General features: G+C 45.2%; 1 protein-coding gene across 4 annotated transcripts in view; it reads left to right on the plus strand.

Moving 5' to 3' along the window:
- Positions 1-5,154: 5,154 nt before the first annotated feature.
- Positions 5,155-17,773, plus strand: part of RAI14 (retinoic acid induced 14) — a 153,177-nt gene continuing 140,558 nt past the window's right edge. Inside the window, exon 1 of one of the 4 annotated variants that reach the window (XM_029060516.2) lies at positions 5,155-5,217. The gene's annotated coding sequence lies outside the window, so the exon portion shown is untranslated. Of the gene's footprint in view, positions 5,218-11,261; positions 11,293-11,693; positions 11,798-13,379; positions 13,538-17,773 lie in introns of those variants that run through there. The other 3 variants (XM_029060517.2, XM_029060514.1, XM_029060515.2) reach the window with 3 other exon arrangements.

Below are 17,773 nucleotides of genomic sequence, written 5' to 3' on the forward strand. Positions count from 1 at the left end.
TAAATCACAGAGACTAAAAACTTGGATCCTGCCCTACTTTCCCAGCCTTTGATATTTTCCTCAAATATTCCGGTAGGTAGAATGCAACCACCTGAAAACTTTCAAAAAGTAACCATCTTTTTTTTTTTTTTGATTCCTTCATTGTCACTGAGAAAGATCTTTTTTTGAGCTTCCTTTTTCTTAATTCTGAATTTCTCCTGTTCTCTGTCAGCCCCTGAAAGCAATGTAAGTCAAGAAATAGAGTCAAAAGTCTTATGGCTTTGGAAAGAGCTTTTGAAAACAGTAAGAAAGTAGAAATCACATAGGTGGGAAAGTAGAACAAGAATTAGAATTAGCCAAAAAAACTCTCAATGGTGCAGAGCTTAAGCTGTGTGTTGTGGATACCGAGTACATTAAACAAAACTTCCAGCAAACATTGCTAAAAGTGTTTGGCTTAAAAATGCCATTTATTGGTGTCCAGTTTCTTTTTAACACCAACAGACAAAATATGCAGGAATGGATATTGGTTTGGTTTGAGGAGAAACAGGAAATTGATTTACAAATCAGGAATGGAACAGAAAACTTGAAAAAGAACAAAGAGTATCTTTCTGCGCATTATATATAAACATGTAACTGAAACCTCCGCTGGGAGAATTGCTCTGATTTTTATGGTATTGCTTATTGTATCACAACCAAAATGCCGAGCGATTAGCAGTGGTTTTAGAAGACCGTGGAAAATAGAAAGTTTTAGTATAACGGAGAATAGAAACTTGCAGACCTAAATAATCCATCAACTACAGTACTTTTTCTATAGGAATAAATCTGTTGTGTTTTAAAGAGGGTGAAACGAACAGCATCTATGTGACCACTTCCAGGCACTTGCAGTAACTGAGAGAGGCAGAGAGACCTAGTGGAAAGAGTATGGACCTAGAAATCAGAGCAACTGAGTTCTAATGTCAGCTCTGCCACTTACCTGTTGTGCGGCCTTGGGCAAGTCACTTAGCTTCTATGTTTCCTCCTCTGTAAAAGGGGATTAAATACCTGTTTTCCTCCTTTTAGACTGTGAGCCCCATAAGGGACAGGAAGTGTGTCTGATCTGATTAATTTGTATCTGCTCCAGCGCTTAATTCTGTGCTTGGCACACTGTAAGTGCATGGCAAATGACAACTTTATGCTTCTTTAAAAATAGTTTTCCAAAATACAGGATAATCTTCAGAAACAAGCAGGTGGCCTCTGTCATAAACGGAAACTTTCTGGATCATAATGGACAGGTGTTCCCACCTCCTAAATTAAACATCTAAGTATCCAGATTGCTGAGTGATAGTCAGTGGAGGTAAATTTCCTTCAAGGAAATTACAAAGATAAGGCAGGTACATGGGCAGACACAATATAAAAGCCAAAAAACATAAAGCTATTTTGCTGTCAACCCAGACTGGGAGCTCATTGTGGGCAGGGAATGTGTCTGTTGGTGCATTGTACTCAGGTGCTTAGTACAGTGTCTTGCACACAGTAAGTACTCAGTAAATACAACTGACTAAATGAACTCATGAGTTTTCATGGGAGATCTTTCACTTTCTACTCTTCTCTCTACCCCGTAAGATTTACATTCCCAAAGGTTGAAGGCCTCTCTTCAGGGATGATGTGGGAGAGTAGATGGACCCTCGCTCCTCTCATCAGTCAATCAACCAGTGGTACTTATTGAGCACTTACTGTGTGCAGAGCACTCCCATCTCTAAGACTTACAATTGTCAAGTTTAAGAGCCTTCAGTGGGACAGAGTGAGCAACTCCTTTTGCTACTGCCCTTGTTCTGCTTGCCAGGTAGAAGAGGGTCCTTCTAGTCCCTTTTATAATAATAATTATGGTATTTACATGATTACTATGTGCCAAACATTTATTCAATCATATTTATTGAGCACTCACTGTGGGCAGAGCACTATACTAAGCACTTGAGAGAGTACAAAAAAGTAGTAAATGACACATTTCCTGCCCACAGTGAGCTTACACTCTAGAGGACAGGCTTACTGGGAGAGATACATGTAGATTGGATACAGTCCCGGCTCCACATGGGGCTCCCATACTGTAAGAATTCAAATCCCCTTAAAACAATCATCGATCAATCAGTTGTATTTTGCAGCACTTACTGTGTGAAAATCACTGAACTAAACACTTGGTAGAGTAGACTATAACAATAGGACAGAGTTGGTAGACATGGTCTCTGCACACAAAGAGATTACAGAAAACCAGATTTTTATTTGTATTATGGCTTATTTTGTATGCCTAAAAGTATAGAGGGCTCGAACATAGTTTCACCTCTACCCTTTAATGGTTCTGTGGAAGTTGGACAGGGCGCTAGAGCTTCTTTACAGGTAAACATAGATCCCTGGTTTGGTGGCCATTGGCTTATCCCTAAACCTCTTCAACCTTTGTCTTGTAACCACTAGTTCTGCCTGGGTCTTCATTTGATCTGCATGTCCTGTCACAGGCAGTTGGAGGCTTAAAGAGGCCTACCCTTTCTCTAGTGTACCAGCCCAGTTTGTGACTTCCTCTTCCTCTCCCTACAATCCAGAGGTGGTTTTACCAAGTCTTTAAGCTGTTTTCTCTATTTTACTTGAGTTTAGGTTCCCAATTTAAATTGGCCATTATGGCAATTCTGTAGGTATACTGCTGTCACTCATTCTCCTCACTTGTCCCACCCAGCATTACTGTGTGGAAATGAGCATAGCTTCGAAGCTAAGAGAATGATTACATTTCTAACTCACACTGTTTCTCATCCCATCTTTCCATTTGCTGTTAAATAGAGCTCTAAATGATATAATGATATTAGCGTTATCGTCATTTTGAACTGGGAAGCAGCATGGCCTAGTGGATGAAACTTGGGGCTTGGAGTCAGATAACCAGGGTTCTAATTCCAGTTCCACCACTTGTCTGCTGTATGACCTCGGGCAAGTCCCTTAACTTCTCTGTGCCTCAGTTACCTAAACTGGAAAATGGGGATTAAGATTCTGAGCACCATGTGAGAAATGGACTATGTTCAACCTAATTAGCTGGTATCTATCCCAGTGCTTAGTACAGTGCCTAGCACACAAGTGCTGAACAATTATTATTTAAAAAACTGTCAACTACCAATATGGATAGCTGAGTCTAGGCTATTTAGTCCCATTCAGCTTCTTAAACCTTGAATCAGTGCGTAATAATGCCTCATTTTATTTCTGTGGACATTTTAGAAAGATTAATTTGGTAAAATGACACATCATCAATGTTTACTGAGTCCCTCCTTTGCGTAGACCACTGGATGCCTAATGCAAACATACATTCACAATAAAAGACATGGTCCCTACTTTTGAGGAGTTTACAAGGTAAAAGGAGAGACAGAAGTTGAATATAATGAGATTAAGAATAAAAACACAACCCATAACAATAAAAGTCAACAGAAAATTAATTCAGCAACCCAAGACCCTTCCCAGAGCTTTCCTGAAAAGAAATTCCCCATCTGTTAATAATTATTTATTTGTAAAATGCATACTATATACCAAGCACTGAATTTAGTGCTGGAATAGATATGAAATAACCAAATCGGACACAATCCCTATCCGTCATGGGGCTTGCATTCTAAGTAGGAAAGAGAATGGATATTTAGTCCCTATTTTACACCTGAAGAAACTGGGGCACAGATAAATTAAATGACTTAATAATAATCATAATAATAATAATGGTGGCATTTGTTAAGTGCTTACTATGCAAAGCACTGTTCTAAGCACTGGGGGGATACAAGGTGATCGGGTTGTCCCACGTGGGGCTCCCGGTTTTAATCCCCATTTTACAGAGGAGGTAACTGAGACACGAGAAGTAAAGTGACTTACCCAAGGTCACACAGCTGATAAGTGGCGGAGCGGGATTAGAACCCACAACCTCTGACTCCCACGCCCGTGCTCTTTCCACTAAACCATGCTGCTTCTCTGATTTACCCAAGGTCATACAGCAGGTAAGTAGTAGAGCCGGTCCTTTGACTCCCAAGCCAGTGCTCTTTCTTACAGGCAACACTGCTTCCCAAATCCTCACTGCCCTTGGGTGAGGTTCCAAAGCCAAAGAGGAAGAGATCCTCTTAAATCAATTCTCTTTTTTACTTTGGCAAGTAGAAATATGAAAAAGAAGAGTGGGAAAGTTGGGCATGTGCAAGAGAATGCTCATATCTTCCCAAGTTCCATCAGGTATTTCAAGTTAGAAATGGAATAGAAGTTAAAGGAAACATATTTCCAGGTCTATAGCAATGATTCCAAAGCAAGGAGCTTAAAAATGAAAAAAAGAATAAAGGCTTAGCTGCTTTAGAGCCTATTTTAAGATCTCAATCAGCAGGAAAAGCCTCTTGAAGAAATTCTCCCAGCAAGCAGAGAAACCAACTTCCCAACAATAACATTGTTATTCTGGGTTCAAGAACTTAGAGAAAATGTAAATGGAAAGGGGTGTGAGCAACAGAGCCAGTCAGCAGGCTCCCTCGAGCAGTTAGAACAAAAGCCCATTGATAAATCTGAAGGAACTCATCAACCAAGGCCACATCAAGATTGATTATGAGATGAAAATGCTAGTCGAGATGAGAATGGTAAGAAATTGGGGTTGAGGCAGTGGTGACAACTCTGGCCTTATTGGGTCTGTACCACCAAACCAACAAGATTCTAAAATTCCTATTCTTTCTTTTCCAAGTTAATAGCATATATATCCTATTCCCACTGAGTGTGTGTGTATGTGTGTTTTGGGGGGTAGGGGGAGGGAAGAATGATCCCATGATTCTGCAGCTGAGTCAACTGCCTGACCCAGCTAATTGATCCCAGCTGGGCCAACCTGTGCCAGCTGCATTTAATTGCCTTTCCAGGTCTGACACTTCATGAGCTTGTTGCTGCTGAGCAGAACGTGCACCTCTACAGTCTGGTATTTACTGAGAATTCTATAAAGATTGGTTTTAACATTTCCAGGGGTGAATGTAAAAATAAATCTTTGCTTTTATGCCCCTGAGATCACATATTATGCAGGGTAGTCAACATAATATGATGAACTCATGGGCCAAAGGCCTGGTACCCCAGGCGCTCCCTGGCCCCCACTATGAATCAATCAAGCAAGCAATGGATAGTATTCATTAAGTGCCTAATGCGGCTGAATGAGTCCAGTATAATTTTTAGACATAATTGCTGCCCACAAGAAAATTTACTATCTGGGGGAGAAGATAAAACTAAAACAAATTTCAGGTAAGAGGAAGAAATAGAACATAAAGATATGTATTTAAGTCCTACAAGGGGTTGTATTTAAGTGATCTAGTGGAAAGGTAAAGGAGAAAAATCAGAGAATTGTTTCAGAAAAACCAGTGGTCAGTTAATGTTTCCAGGTGAATGGAGTGGTATACCATGTTCTAGGAATCTGATGGGTTAAGGAGGATTAGAGTCAGCTAGATTTGGCCAGAAAATCACTGGGGGGTCACTGGTGCATTGGAGAGAGTTGTCTCATTGAAGTGAAAGGAGTGTAAACTGGATTGAAGAGAGTCTAAAAGAGAGTTGGATGAGAGGGAATGGAGGTAGTTGTTTGAGGAGGTTAGACAGAAATGGAAGGAGGAAGAGGGGACAATAGCTGGATAGTGAGTGAGCTCCAGAGAAGGTTTTTTTTCTAAAATTAGAAAAGATTGTTTAACTTCAATTAACTGCTCTGTGCCTCAGTTTCCTCATCTGCAAAATGGGGTTAAAATGGTTTTTATTCCTCCCCTTGAACTGTGAACTCCATATAGGACAGGGACTGATCTGATTATACTGTATCCACTCCAACACTTAGTACTGTACCTAGCACACAGTGAATGCTTAACAAATGCTACAATTATTAGTAGTAATGATGATTATTATTATCTAAGATTATAGAAGCAGCATGGTCAAGTGGATAAAACAAGGGATTCTAATCGAATCTCATCTCCTCCATTTGCATGCTGTGTGAGCTTATATCTACTCCAGTGCTTAAAACAGTGTTTGACACATAGTAAGCATTTAACAGATATCACAAATTTAATTTAGATGTGGGTATGTTTGAAGGAAGAAAGGAATCATCAGAGAGTGAACTGATGAGAGTGGCAGGCAGAGGTGGATGAAGAGTAGGAACAACTGTTTTTAGAAAGTGAAAAAGGAATAGGGTCAGAGGTGCGGACAGAAGAGATAGATATTGAAAGCAGATGAGGTTTTTTTTTTTCTTGAGCTGTACAAGGACACTGGGAGATTGAACAAGTAGGTGGGGAGGTACTGGAAGGTGAGGAGGAAATTTGGGGGAACTTTTGCCCAGTGTTTATGATTTTATCAGAGCAGTTGGCAAGGCCACTGAATGGCAAGAGAGGGAGGAGGAGGGGACTACTGAAGTTGCAGAAAGGAGCTAAAGATCTGGGGTAGTTGGGGAAAATAGGCATAAAAGTAGGTAGGGAAGGTGAAGTAATGTGTTGCTGAGCAGAAGAGTGGGCAGAGTTAAAACAAGCAAGGTTGAGTCTGAAGTGGGTTGAAGTTGGCCTTTCTTTAATGGTATGTGTTAAGCACTTACTCTTTGCTCTATGCCAGGCACTGTAATAATGTTGGTATTTGTTAAGTGCTTACTCTGTGCAGAGCACTGTTCTAAGCATTGGGGTAGATACAGGGTCATCAGGTTGTCCCATGTGAGGCTCACAATCTTAATCCCCATTTTACAGATGAGGTAACTGAGGCACAGAGAAGTTAAGTGACTTGCCCACAGTCACACAGCTGACAAGTGGCAGAGTGGGGATTTGAACCCATTACCTCTGACTCCCAACGCTGTGCTCTTTCCATGGAGCCACGCTGCTTCTCTATGCGAACTAAGTGCTGGGTAGATGCAAGCTAATCAGGTTGGACACAGTCAATGTCTCACAGGGGCTCACCGTCTTAATCTTTATTTTATAGATGAGGTAACTGAGGCACAAAGAACTGAAGTGACTAGCCCAAGGTCACACAGCAGACAAGTGGCAGAGCTGGGGCTAGAACCCAGGTTTTCTGTCTCCCAGGCTCATAATAATAATAACGATGGTATTTGTTAAGCACTTGGCCCATGCTCTTTCCATTGGGCAACACTGATTGTCTTAGGCCATACTGCTCTGCTTCACTTCTTGTTACCTGGATTTCCCTCACAGTGCTCCCTGGCATAAGTGCAGGAGCAGAGGAAGCATACTGTGGAGGTGATCTGGGGCTTGAGGTTGTGAACTAGACAAATAGGATGGAGGAGTTGAGTTTGGTCATGAGGAAGGCGGTCAGAGCATCAATATGTGCATCAAGAGAGGGGAGGTTGGGTAGGGGTCCCATTGGAGCATGACGGTCTGGGATAAATGGTGGGTGTCTAGAGATTGGGGGTAGATAGGGAGAGGAGAGTTTTGTGAGGAGGGAGTGGTGTGTGAGAGATGGCAGGTAAGGAGGTTGTGATTGGAGAGGAGAGGCTCTGTAAGAGGAGAGGGAAGCCTGTTCAACCTCTTCTACCAGGGATTTGCAGATTTGATAAGACACCCAGACACATTTGTAATCCAACCAAACTCGTCTTGTGCAAATCACAGAAGGAATGTAGTTTAGTGACTATAGTGTGGCCCTGGGAATCAGAAGGACCTGGGTTCTAATCCTAACTCCCCACTTGTCCGCTGTGTGACCTAAGGTAAGTCACATAACTCTTCTGTGCCTCAGTTACCTCATCTGGAAAGTGGGGATTAAGACTGCGAGCACCATGTGGAAGATGGACTATGTCCAATCTGATTAGTCATTCAATCATATTTATTGAGTGCTTACTGTGTGAAGATGTGCTAAGTTCTTGGAAAGTACAATTCAGCAATAGAGACAACCCCTACCCACAATGGGCTCACAGTCTACAAGGAGGGAAACAGACATCAAAACAAGTAAACAGGGATCAATAGCATCATTATAAATAGAATTATAGATACGTACATATATATACAAGTGCTGTGTGGCAGGGATGGAGGGTAGAAAAGCTCTGGGCATATCACCCCCCTCCTCAAAAATCTCCAGAGGTTGTCTATCAACCTTCTTATGAAGCAAAAACTCCTCACTATTGGCTTCAGTGCTCTCCATCCCCTTGCCCCCTCCTACCTCACCTCCCTTCTCTCCTTCTACAGCCGACCCCGTACACTCTGCTCCTCTGCCTCTAACCTCTTCACTGTGCCTCATTCTCACCTGTCCTTCCGTCGACCCCTGGCCCATGTCCTACCTCTGGCCTGCAATGTCCTCCCTCCTCACATCTGCCAAACTAACTCTCTTCCCTCCTACTGAAATCTCACCACCTCCAGGAGGCCTTCCCAGACTGAGCCCTCCTCCCCTCCCAATCGCCCCGACTCCCTCCCTCTGCTCTACCCCCCTCCCTGCCCCACAGCACTTGTGTATATGTGTACACAAGTACACATTATTATTATTATTCTATTTATTTTATTAGTGATGTGTAGACATCTATAATTCTATTTATTGACATTTGCTATTGATGCCTGTTTACTTGTTTTGACATCTGTCTTCCCCCTTTTAGATTGTGAGCCCATTGTTGGGTAGGGATTTTCTCTATTGCTGGATTGTACTTCCCGAGTGCTCAGTACAGTGCTCTTCACACAGTAAGTGCTCAATAAATACGATTGAATTGAAAATGAATAGAGCAAAGGGAGTGAGTCGGGGCGATGGGGATGGGAAGGGGGGGCTTAGTCTGGAAAGACCTCTTGGAGGAGGTGAGCCTTCAGTAGGGGTTTGATTAGCTTGTCTCTTCCCCAGAGCTTAGTACAGTGCATAGCACAGAGTAAGTGCCTAACAAATACCATTTGAAAAAAATTGCACACTCTTTGTGGGCCCTTTAGAGTTCCTGTGTGGGTGAAGTGGAATCCTTTCTCCCAGCATGGCTATCCCAGGTGGAAAAGAGTGTTTGCCAAAGTCGGAGACAGAGCCCCCAGCACAAGATTCCTATCCCTCTCTACCTGCCCTGGCATTGCCTTCGGAATCTGGAGGGAGCTTCCAGCCCACAGCTCAGGTCAGCCAAGGACTATGGAATCCAGCCGATCTCCTGCCACTTAGACCCAAGGTCTCCCTCCTCCTAGGCTTGTTGGCTGATTGCCTCTTAATAATGATAATAATTATAATAATCACTTATGTGCCAGGCACTGTACTAGGCTCTGGGGAGGGCACAAGCAAATCAGGTTGGACACAGTCCCTGTCCCACAAGGAGCTCACAATCTCAATCCCCATTTTACAGATGAGGCAACTGAGGCACAGAGAAGTGAAGTAACTTGCCCAAAGTCATACAGCAGACAAGTGGCAGAGCAGGGATTAGAACTCCTGACCTTCTGACTCCCAGGCCCATGGTCTCCTACTGTGGTTTTTGTACACCATGCTGCTTCTATGCCTCCTCCCTGAATGCCCCAGTGGCAGAGGTGGACAGGCAAGAGGGACGAAGGAAAGACGCTGTGGGAAGAGAGCACTCACTGCTAGAGGACATTACGCAGATAGGAGTGTAAGATTGTGTAATATGGGGGCTTTCCAGGCCACACAGTTGAGTTCTACTATTCTAGTCCTTCAGCCATAGCTTCACCCAGACTTTCTCTGTGAGAATTCTGACCTTTCCCACTTTCTCCAACACTTTGTGTTCCCCTCCCAGCTCCAGGTGAAAATGGTTGCCACTTCCAAGGTGTGGAAGGAGCAACAGCTGAGTAGAGGAAGGCTCGGTGCTGAAAATGAAAATATCAGACATAAAGGCATGAGGTGCCATATCAATACCAGGTGGGGACAGAGCAGCTGAATGAAAATCCTACCTTCTTATATAAAACCAAATCAATCAATGTTATTCATCATGGGCTTACTATGTGCAGAGCACTGTTCTAAGAGCTTGGAAGAGAAATTAGACTTCTTCCTTGACCATAATGAGCTTACAGTGTAGAAGGGAAGCTTTTAAATGACCACCTTAGACCCTACAACTAAGGACTAGGCTAATGACCATAAATGCCTAAAGACATTATCACTGAAAGTGACCCCCTTTCCTAATGACAGTTCACTTTTTCATCATTATGACTTTTTCATCATTATGCTATCAAATAGTATTTATTGCTCACATGGGTACAGCTTATATATGCTTCAAAACAAACCAAACTGTGACACATTTTGCTATTTGGGAAGTTGTGGATAAATCATATGGTAATTATCTGCATAGATCTAAATACTATGAATCAGGCATTTACAGTTGCTATTCTTGATTTGTTTTTCATCTGTTTTAGGTTTATTCCCTCCCTATCTTCCCCTTCTCAGTCCTCCATCTATCAAGCTTTTCCTATGATGCTCTTGAGAATCACTTAATCCTCTCATCTATAGAAGAGTGACTGAAACTCGTTGTGGGCAGAGAAGGTGTCTGGTTTTTGTTGTATGTTCTTCTCCCAAATGCTTAGTACAGTGCTCTGTACCCAATAAATTCATTCATTCAATAGCATCTATTGAGTGCTTACTATGTGAAGACACTGTACTAAGCGTTTGGAATGTACGATTAGGCAACTGATGGAGACAATCCTTGACCAATGACGGGCTCACAGTCTAAACGGGGGAGACAGGAAGCAAAACAAACCAGAACAAAACAAAAACAAGATACCATCAAGATAAATAGAATCAAGATGTACACCTCATTAACAAAATAAGTAGGGTAATAAATGATATATACAAAGGAGCACAGTGCTGAGGGGAGGGGAAGGGGGGAGAGCAGAGGGTGGGGGGGATGGGAGGGGAGAGGGAGCAGAGGGAAAGGGGGGCCTCAGTCTGGGAAGGCCTCCTGGAGGAGGTGAACTCTCTTTAGGGCTTTGAAGAGGGGAAGAGAGTTAGGCAGACGTGAGGAGGGAGGGCATTCCAGGTCAGTGGTAAGACGTGGGCCAGGGGTCGAGGGTGGGATAAGTGTGAACGGGGGACAGTGAAGAGGTGAGCGGCAGAGGAGCAGAGGGTACGGGGTGGACTGTAGAAAGAGAGAAGAGAGGCGAGGTAGGAGGGGGCAAGGTGTTGGAGAGCTTTGAAGCCAAGAGTGAGTTTTTGATTCGTGCGAAGGTTGATAGGCAACTACTGGAGGTTTTCGAGGAGGGGAGTGACATGCCCAGAGCGTTTCTGTAGGAAGATGATCCGGGCAGCGGAATGAAGAATAGACTGGAGTGGGGAGAGACAGGAGGAAGGGAGATCCGAGAGGAGGTTGATACAATAATCCAGTCGGGATATTATGAGAGCTTGTACCAGCACGATAGCCGTTTGGATGGAGAGGAAAGGGTGGATCTTGGCGATATTGTGAAGGTGAGACCGACAGGTTTTGGTGACGGATTGGATGTGTGGGGTGAATGGGAGAGTTGAGTCAAGGACGACACCAAGTTTGCGGGCCTGTGAGATGGGAAGGAGGAAGAGAGGGAGGAGGTGGAAGAGGAGGAGGAGGAGAAGGAAGAAGAGGAGAACGAGGAAAAGAAGAGGAGCAAGAGGAAAAAGAGGAGGAGGAAGAAGAGAACGAGGAAAAAGAAGAGGAGGAGGAGGAAGAACAGAATGAGGAAAAAGAAGAGGCGAAGGAGGAAAAAGAGAAGGAGGGGGAGCACGGGGGGTGGAGGGGGAGCACGGGGGGAGGAGGAGGAGCACGGAGGAGGAGGAGCACAAGGGGAGGAGGAGCACGGAGGGGAGGAGGAGGAGCACAGGGGGAGGAGGAGCACGGGGAGGCGATCAGCCGGAGGAGCTGGAGTCGGGCCGGGCGGCGGCAGCGGGCGAGCAGAGCCGGGCTTGGGGCAGCTCAGGGGGCGGGGGCCGCCTCCATGGGGTGAGTCCCGCTCGGGGTCCGGGGTACGGGCTGCGGGGTCCGGGGTCCGGGGTCCGGGCTGCGGGGTCCGGGGTCCGGGCTGGCAAGGGAGGGGGAGGAGGAGAGGGAGGAGAAGGAGCGGACGAGAGTGCGGGAGAAGGCGCGGGCAGCGTCCCCCTCGCTCCTTGTCGCCCGAGCCCCGGCCCCCGCCGCCCAAGTTTGCTGCGCCGCCCGATCCCCCCGGCCCCCGATCGTCTGTCCCCATCCTCCGGCCCGGCCCGGCCCGGCTATTGTTCTCCTTGTCATTCTCGCCGGCCCTTTGGCTTTCCCGGTTGCCCCCGAGTCGGGCAGCGGGATGGGGCCAGCGGGGCGGGACCTGCTCTTTCTCTCCGTTAGCCTTCCCCTCCCGGACCTCCGAACCCCGCGCACCTTCTCTCTTCTCTTCTCCTCTCCTCTCCCCGTTAGACTTCGCCCTCCCGACCTTCTCTCCTCTCTGCACGCCACCTTCTCTTCTCCCCTCAGCTTCTCTCCTCTCTCCTCTCCCCAGTCACCCCCCTCTCCCCCATCTTCTCTTCTCTCCCTCTACCTTCTCTCCTCTCCCCATCTTCTCTTCTGTCCCCCTAGCTTCTCTTCTGTCCCCCTAGCTTCTCTTCTGTCCCCTTAGATTCTCTTCTTTCCCCAGCTTCCCTCTTCTTCCCCCAGCTTCTCTCCTTTTCCCCAGCTTCTCTCCTGTCCCCCCCAGCTTCTCTCTTCTTCTTTCCCCCAGCTTATTTCCTCTCCCCCACCTTTTCTCCTATCCCCCCCAGCTTCTCTCCCCCCCCCCAGTTTCTCTCCTTTCCCTCAGCTTCTCTCCTCTCCCCTAGCTTCTCTCCTGTCCCCAGCTTCTCTCCTCCCCACCACCTTCTCTCCTCTCCCCCACCTTCTCTCCTCTCACCCACCATCTCTCCTCTCACCCCGCTTCTTTCCTCTCTCCTCTCACCCCACTTCTTTCCTCTCCCCCAGCTTCTCTCCTCTCATCCCGCTTCTTTCCTCTCCCCAGCTTCTCTCCTTTCCCTCCGCTTTTCTCCTCTCCCCCAGCTTCTCTCCTCTCCCCCAGCTTCTCTCCTGTCCCCCTAGCTTCTCTCCTCTCCTTTTCCCCAGCTTCTCTCCTGTCCCCCTAGCTTCTCTCCTCTTCTTTCCCCCAGCTTATTTCTTCTCCCCACAGCTTGTCTATGCATCTTCTCTTCTCCTGATCTCTGAAAAGCTAAAAGTTTCTTCACGCTACAATTGGAGGAGGGGAGTCATTTGTTTCTCCCAGGCTGGTGGCGGGGCTCTGCTCTCCACTCTACCCTCCCGGCCTCCTCTTTTCCCATGAGGGTGCCCGGCTGTGCCCACTGGACTCAGCGTTTTCCCCCGAGCGGCCCATCTGTACCTGCTGGCCAGTGCAGCCTCAGGTTCATCATAGACCTCATTCATTTATTTGCTGAATTCCCCTCTGCATGGGGTGGCATCGGATCCCTTGGGAAAGCATCAGAGGTCGAGAGGAGGATTCAAACAGATGGACCCAAGTTTAAAAGACAGCGTCAAAGAATGCTGCCCTCCCTCTTTTTCTTTCTCTCCAGGATTTATCGAATTTATGAGTACCCGGAGCTAGTGCGCCTTCACTTCACCACCAGTTCTAGTTTGGATGCTGGGGAAGCCGTTGTGGTTTCTGGTGGGCACTGGGGCAGCAGAGGCAGGGTTTAGCCACTGTCTGTTTTGATTTCTCCTCTGGAGAGACGGGTGAGAAAATTGCTTTGTGGCTACGCTTCTGTATCCTTGAGCATGGGTTTTGATGTTAAGGGCTGGTTGTGCGTGCCAAAGCTAAGGAAATCAATTAGGAAGAGCTGTAAAGGAAGGAAGCAAGAGGTAAGCAAGTGTCCTGCTGACACCCTAAAAGAAAATGAGAGAAGACACAAGTACCCAGAACTAAGGCAGCTAGGAGATTGGAGTCATTTTCTACATGAATGTTGCGTTCTATACTCTGTGTGCATGGGGGGGGGGGGGGGGGTAGGAGGTGTCCCGAGTCTTATTACTGACACAGGTCACCTTAATGACTCCTGGGGTCTGGGTTTCTTACTAGGATTTTTTTTTATGGTGCCTTTATTTGTGCCATCTGATCAATTTCTGAGCATTTTAACCCTGAACTGGTGTAAATGGAGCTGAGTTGGAAAAGACAATTTCCATCACAAGGTGTCACCTCGTACCATGTTGTAGAGGTCAGTGAACCATCCAATCCCCATTCCTGTCCTGACACCTGCCTTACTCTTGGTTCGGGGATGGGACTGGAAATAGTCTGAACTTCCATAAGCGCACAGAGAAGGGCTTGGAGCCAGAAGACCTGAGTTCTAATCCCAGTTCTGCCACTTGTCTGCTGTGTGGCCTTGGGCAAGTTACAACCTCTCTGTGCCTCAGTTACCTCATCTGTAAAATGGGGATTAAATCCTCCTTCTTAGGCTGTGAACCTCATATGGGATAGGGACTGCGTCCAGCCTGATTACCTTGTATCTTCTCCATTGCTTCGTACAGTGCTTGACACATAGTAAGTGCTTAAAAAGTACCATTAAATATATGTATATAATCATTTGCCACAGGCTAGACTAACCCTGGCTTTGGGGCCATAAACAGCAGAGGAAAGGGGAGTGGTTCTTCCCATCCCATCGCATGCCATCCCAAACTACACTCATTTTCCATACCCTGACCAGACCAGCCTGTGAAATGGGCCAGGGCGTGCAGCTTAACTCTGGTCTTGGTCAAGATCTGCTGCAGTCAAATTTTTTGGCCAAATCTTTCATTTCACAGGGAGATTTCACTAACTCCACATTCAAGCTGCAGAGAGACTCCCGTTCTTCCTCCCCTCCTCCACCACCAACTAGAGACCTAATCTCTTGCTTTTCCACCTCCTTGCCATAGTGGTAATAGTCATATTGCCATTCAAAACTGAGTGACCAAATTCAATGAATTGAGGGCATTCTAGCTGTTTCCTTTTAAAAATAAATCATACATGGAAATTGTTCCAATTCGGAACCTGCAGAAAGGAGACATTGCTAGCTCCCAACAATTGGACAATCAGGGAAAGCTATACAAATCTGGGAGGCCTCTGGTTGGTGAGAAGAATGAAGCCACAGGCTATCCAACTTCCCTCAAGGTAGCTTTGCTCATCCCTTCCCTCCCCTTGTGTTGAAGCAGACTTGTAGGAGAGCCCCAGCCCCAGCAGCAGTGAGAGCAGCTTCCCTCTTCCCTCTTTTAGTCCAGGGAAGCTACCCCTCTTGCCCAAACAGCCTTACAAATGATAGCCCTTTTCACCAATCATGGACTCAGTACTCATTGGAGTGGGAGAGCTGAGTCACTGCTAGCAGATCAACATTTCCTATGGACTTCCATTAGAATTTGAGCTCTGGCTTTAACTAAAAACTGAATTGTTCCACCCTTTTGTTTTCTCAGACTTAGTCATCTGCTTCTCTGCTGAGAATCTGTTGTTCCTCAGAATTTTACCGGCTACCTTGGTGTTGATTTTTCAAAGGCACTTAAGACCATATTGGAAATGAGGAAAGCTGCAAGATAAATGACTCTAGGTAGTTGGGAGGGGCCATAGAGTAAGACTGCACCTCGCCACTTCAGGGAGTTGGTTGAGATAGTTCTAGGGGGAAAAGGTGTTTTGAGTTTTTTTTATTTGCTCTTGTTATAGGGGTGGTGTAAAGGGAGGCCAAGCCCACAAAAAATGTCATGGTGACGATTATAGTGCTATTTTAACGGTACCGTCATTTTCTTCCCTAGCACTCTGGGTGGTATTTATCCAAAAGAGATCCACCTGGCCCTAGTGAATTTTGCTCTCACTGCAATTCCCGCATCCTTAAGGTGTCCTTTAGTGAGTCATCCAGTAACTGTATCCCAAGTGAAGTTGGGCTGATTTCAGTGCTCTTCACCAAATAGACAGTCACTAAATTCCATTAATAATAATGTTGGCACTCATTAAGCGTTTACTAAGTGCCAAGCACTGTTCTAAGTGCTGGGGTAGGTACAAGATCATCAGGTTGTCCCACATAGGGCTCAAAGTCTCCATCCCCATTTTACAGATGGGTAACTGAGGCACAGAGAAGTTAAATGACTCGCCCAAGGTCACACAGCTGACAAGTGGTGGAGCCGGGATTAGAACACATGACCTCAGACTCCCAAACCCGTGCTCTTTCCACTAAGCCACACCTGTCCATCCCAAAATTAGGGTTCACTCATTCCCCACTGTTTGCTATCCTCCAGTCTGCCCAGTTATCACACAGTACCCCATCTCAGATGTGTAAAACTACTTGGGTGAAGCCAATATGCTTTGTTTTTATTTGTGTAAATGGGTGGAATAAAATTTTGTAGGTACCAGGAACGTGGGTGACTAAAGCAAAATGTTGAAAAGCATTATTCAGTAGCTCAGGAGAACTCCAGGTTTGAAGTTGATGATGGCAAGTACATTGTAACCAGAAAGTCCTGAAAGAGGAGAATATGGGGGGAATTTTATCAGAAAAAATTTTGCCCATCTTCTTTGTCCTAAACTCTACAGAGAAAGGTTGTTATTTTGGAGATTTGGGAGGGGAGGGTGTTGCCATTTAGGCCATGGATTTATCCCTTGGCACACTGGCATCCAAAATTGTCATAATCTTTAGCCTAGGAACTAGTGCCAGACAGGTCTTTAATTGAAAACACCAACTGTATTTTCTTCTCCTACGTAATGAAGTGGATTCCAAAGCAGAGATTAAAAGGAAAAAAATCTGTTCAAAGGGCAACCTTTTTATTCCTCTAGTTTTTTTTGGGTTTTTTTTTTTGTAATGAGATGAGAATGAATGTAGATCTAACCAGATGGAACTAATGTATCCTAGGAAACAACAGACTTCCATTTCACGTGCATTTAGCCTACACGTGGTTATCTCACAAAGCACTAATATCTAGTTCACAAAAAGCTGTGGGTAAGCCTTCATGAAAATGAAAACTTGAGTTTCTGTTGTGGTGGGTGTCGGGGTGTGGGTGTGTAGTGTGTGTGCCAATCAATAATAATTATTGAGTGCCTTCTACATGTAGAGCACAATGTTGAAAGCTTGGGACATTGGGATAGTACAATAAAAGTGGAAGGCATAGCCTCTGCCTACTCTTCCTGTTGTTTGTAAACTTTCCTTTGAAAGTTGCAAGAGCCCATCTGGTCCCAGGTCTCCAAGAAGACATGTCCAAGCAGCAAATCGCTGTTCCCAAACAACCCCCTCCCACCCCGCCATGGCTAATAATGAACAGTGACACCTCTCTATTTCCACAGACAGAACATACCTATTTGATTAAACTATTGTGAGTTTATCCATGAGGTCCCTGCCTCTGGTGAACAATGTATTTTGGAAGCAGAAGGGAAAATGACTCAGTGCCAAAGTGCTGAAAGCCAGCTAAGCAGAGTTTTGGGGATTTAAGACCTGTCATATCCTTAACCTGCAGTTGTGGCAAGCCGCAGTACTAAAGCACAGAGTGTTCCTTCTCTAATAACAGATCAAATTATCTGGTTCTTGTTACATGGGGAAAAAAGTTGAAATGATAAAAAATAAATATACAAAAATAGAACTAAAAATCCAAGCTGTAAATATGTTTTATTGCAGGCATGATTAAAAAAAATGACTCACAGGACTATTTCTATTTTTAACAACTATTTTAATATGCTCTTCATAATATGCTCCAAAGTGGATCAATTAAAGTCCAACTGGATTGACAATTCATATATGATTCCTCCACTATTAAATGTTATTTAAAGAAAGTGGGCTCCTTGTGGCAGGGAACATGTCTACCAACTGTTATTTTGTAATCTCCCAAGAACTTAGTATAGTGCTCTTGCGCACATTAAGTGCTCAATAAATACGATTGGTTGATTGAAATAATTTGCTCCGATACTGCCCAGCCAGTGTTTCTCTGAAAGAATCTTTAAATCATGAGCTCTGGTAATTAGGCCAACTTTTTTGT

This window comes from Ornithorhynchus anatinus, chromosome 3 (assembly GCF_004115215.2).
Source record: "Ornithorhynchus anatinus isolate Pmale09 chromosome 3, mOrnAna1.pri.v4, whole genome shotgun sequence".
Lineage (NCBI taxonomy): Eukaryota > Metazoa > Chordata > Mammalia > Monotremata > Ornithorhynchidae > Ornithorhynchus > Ornithorhynchus anatinus.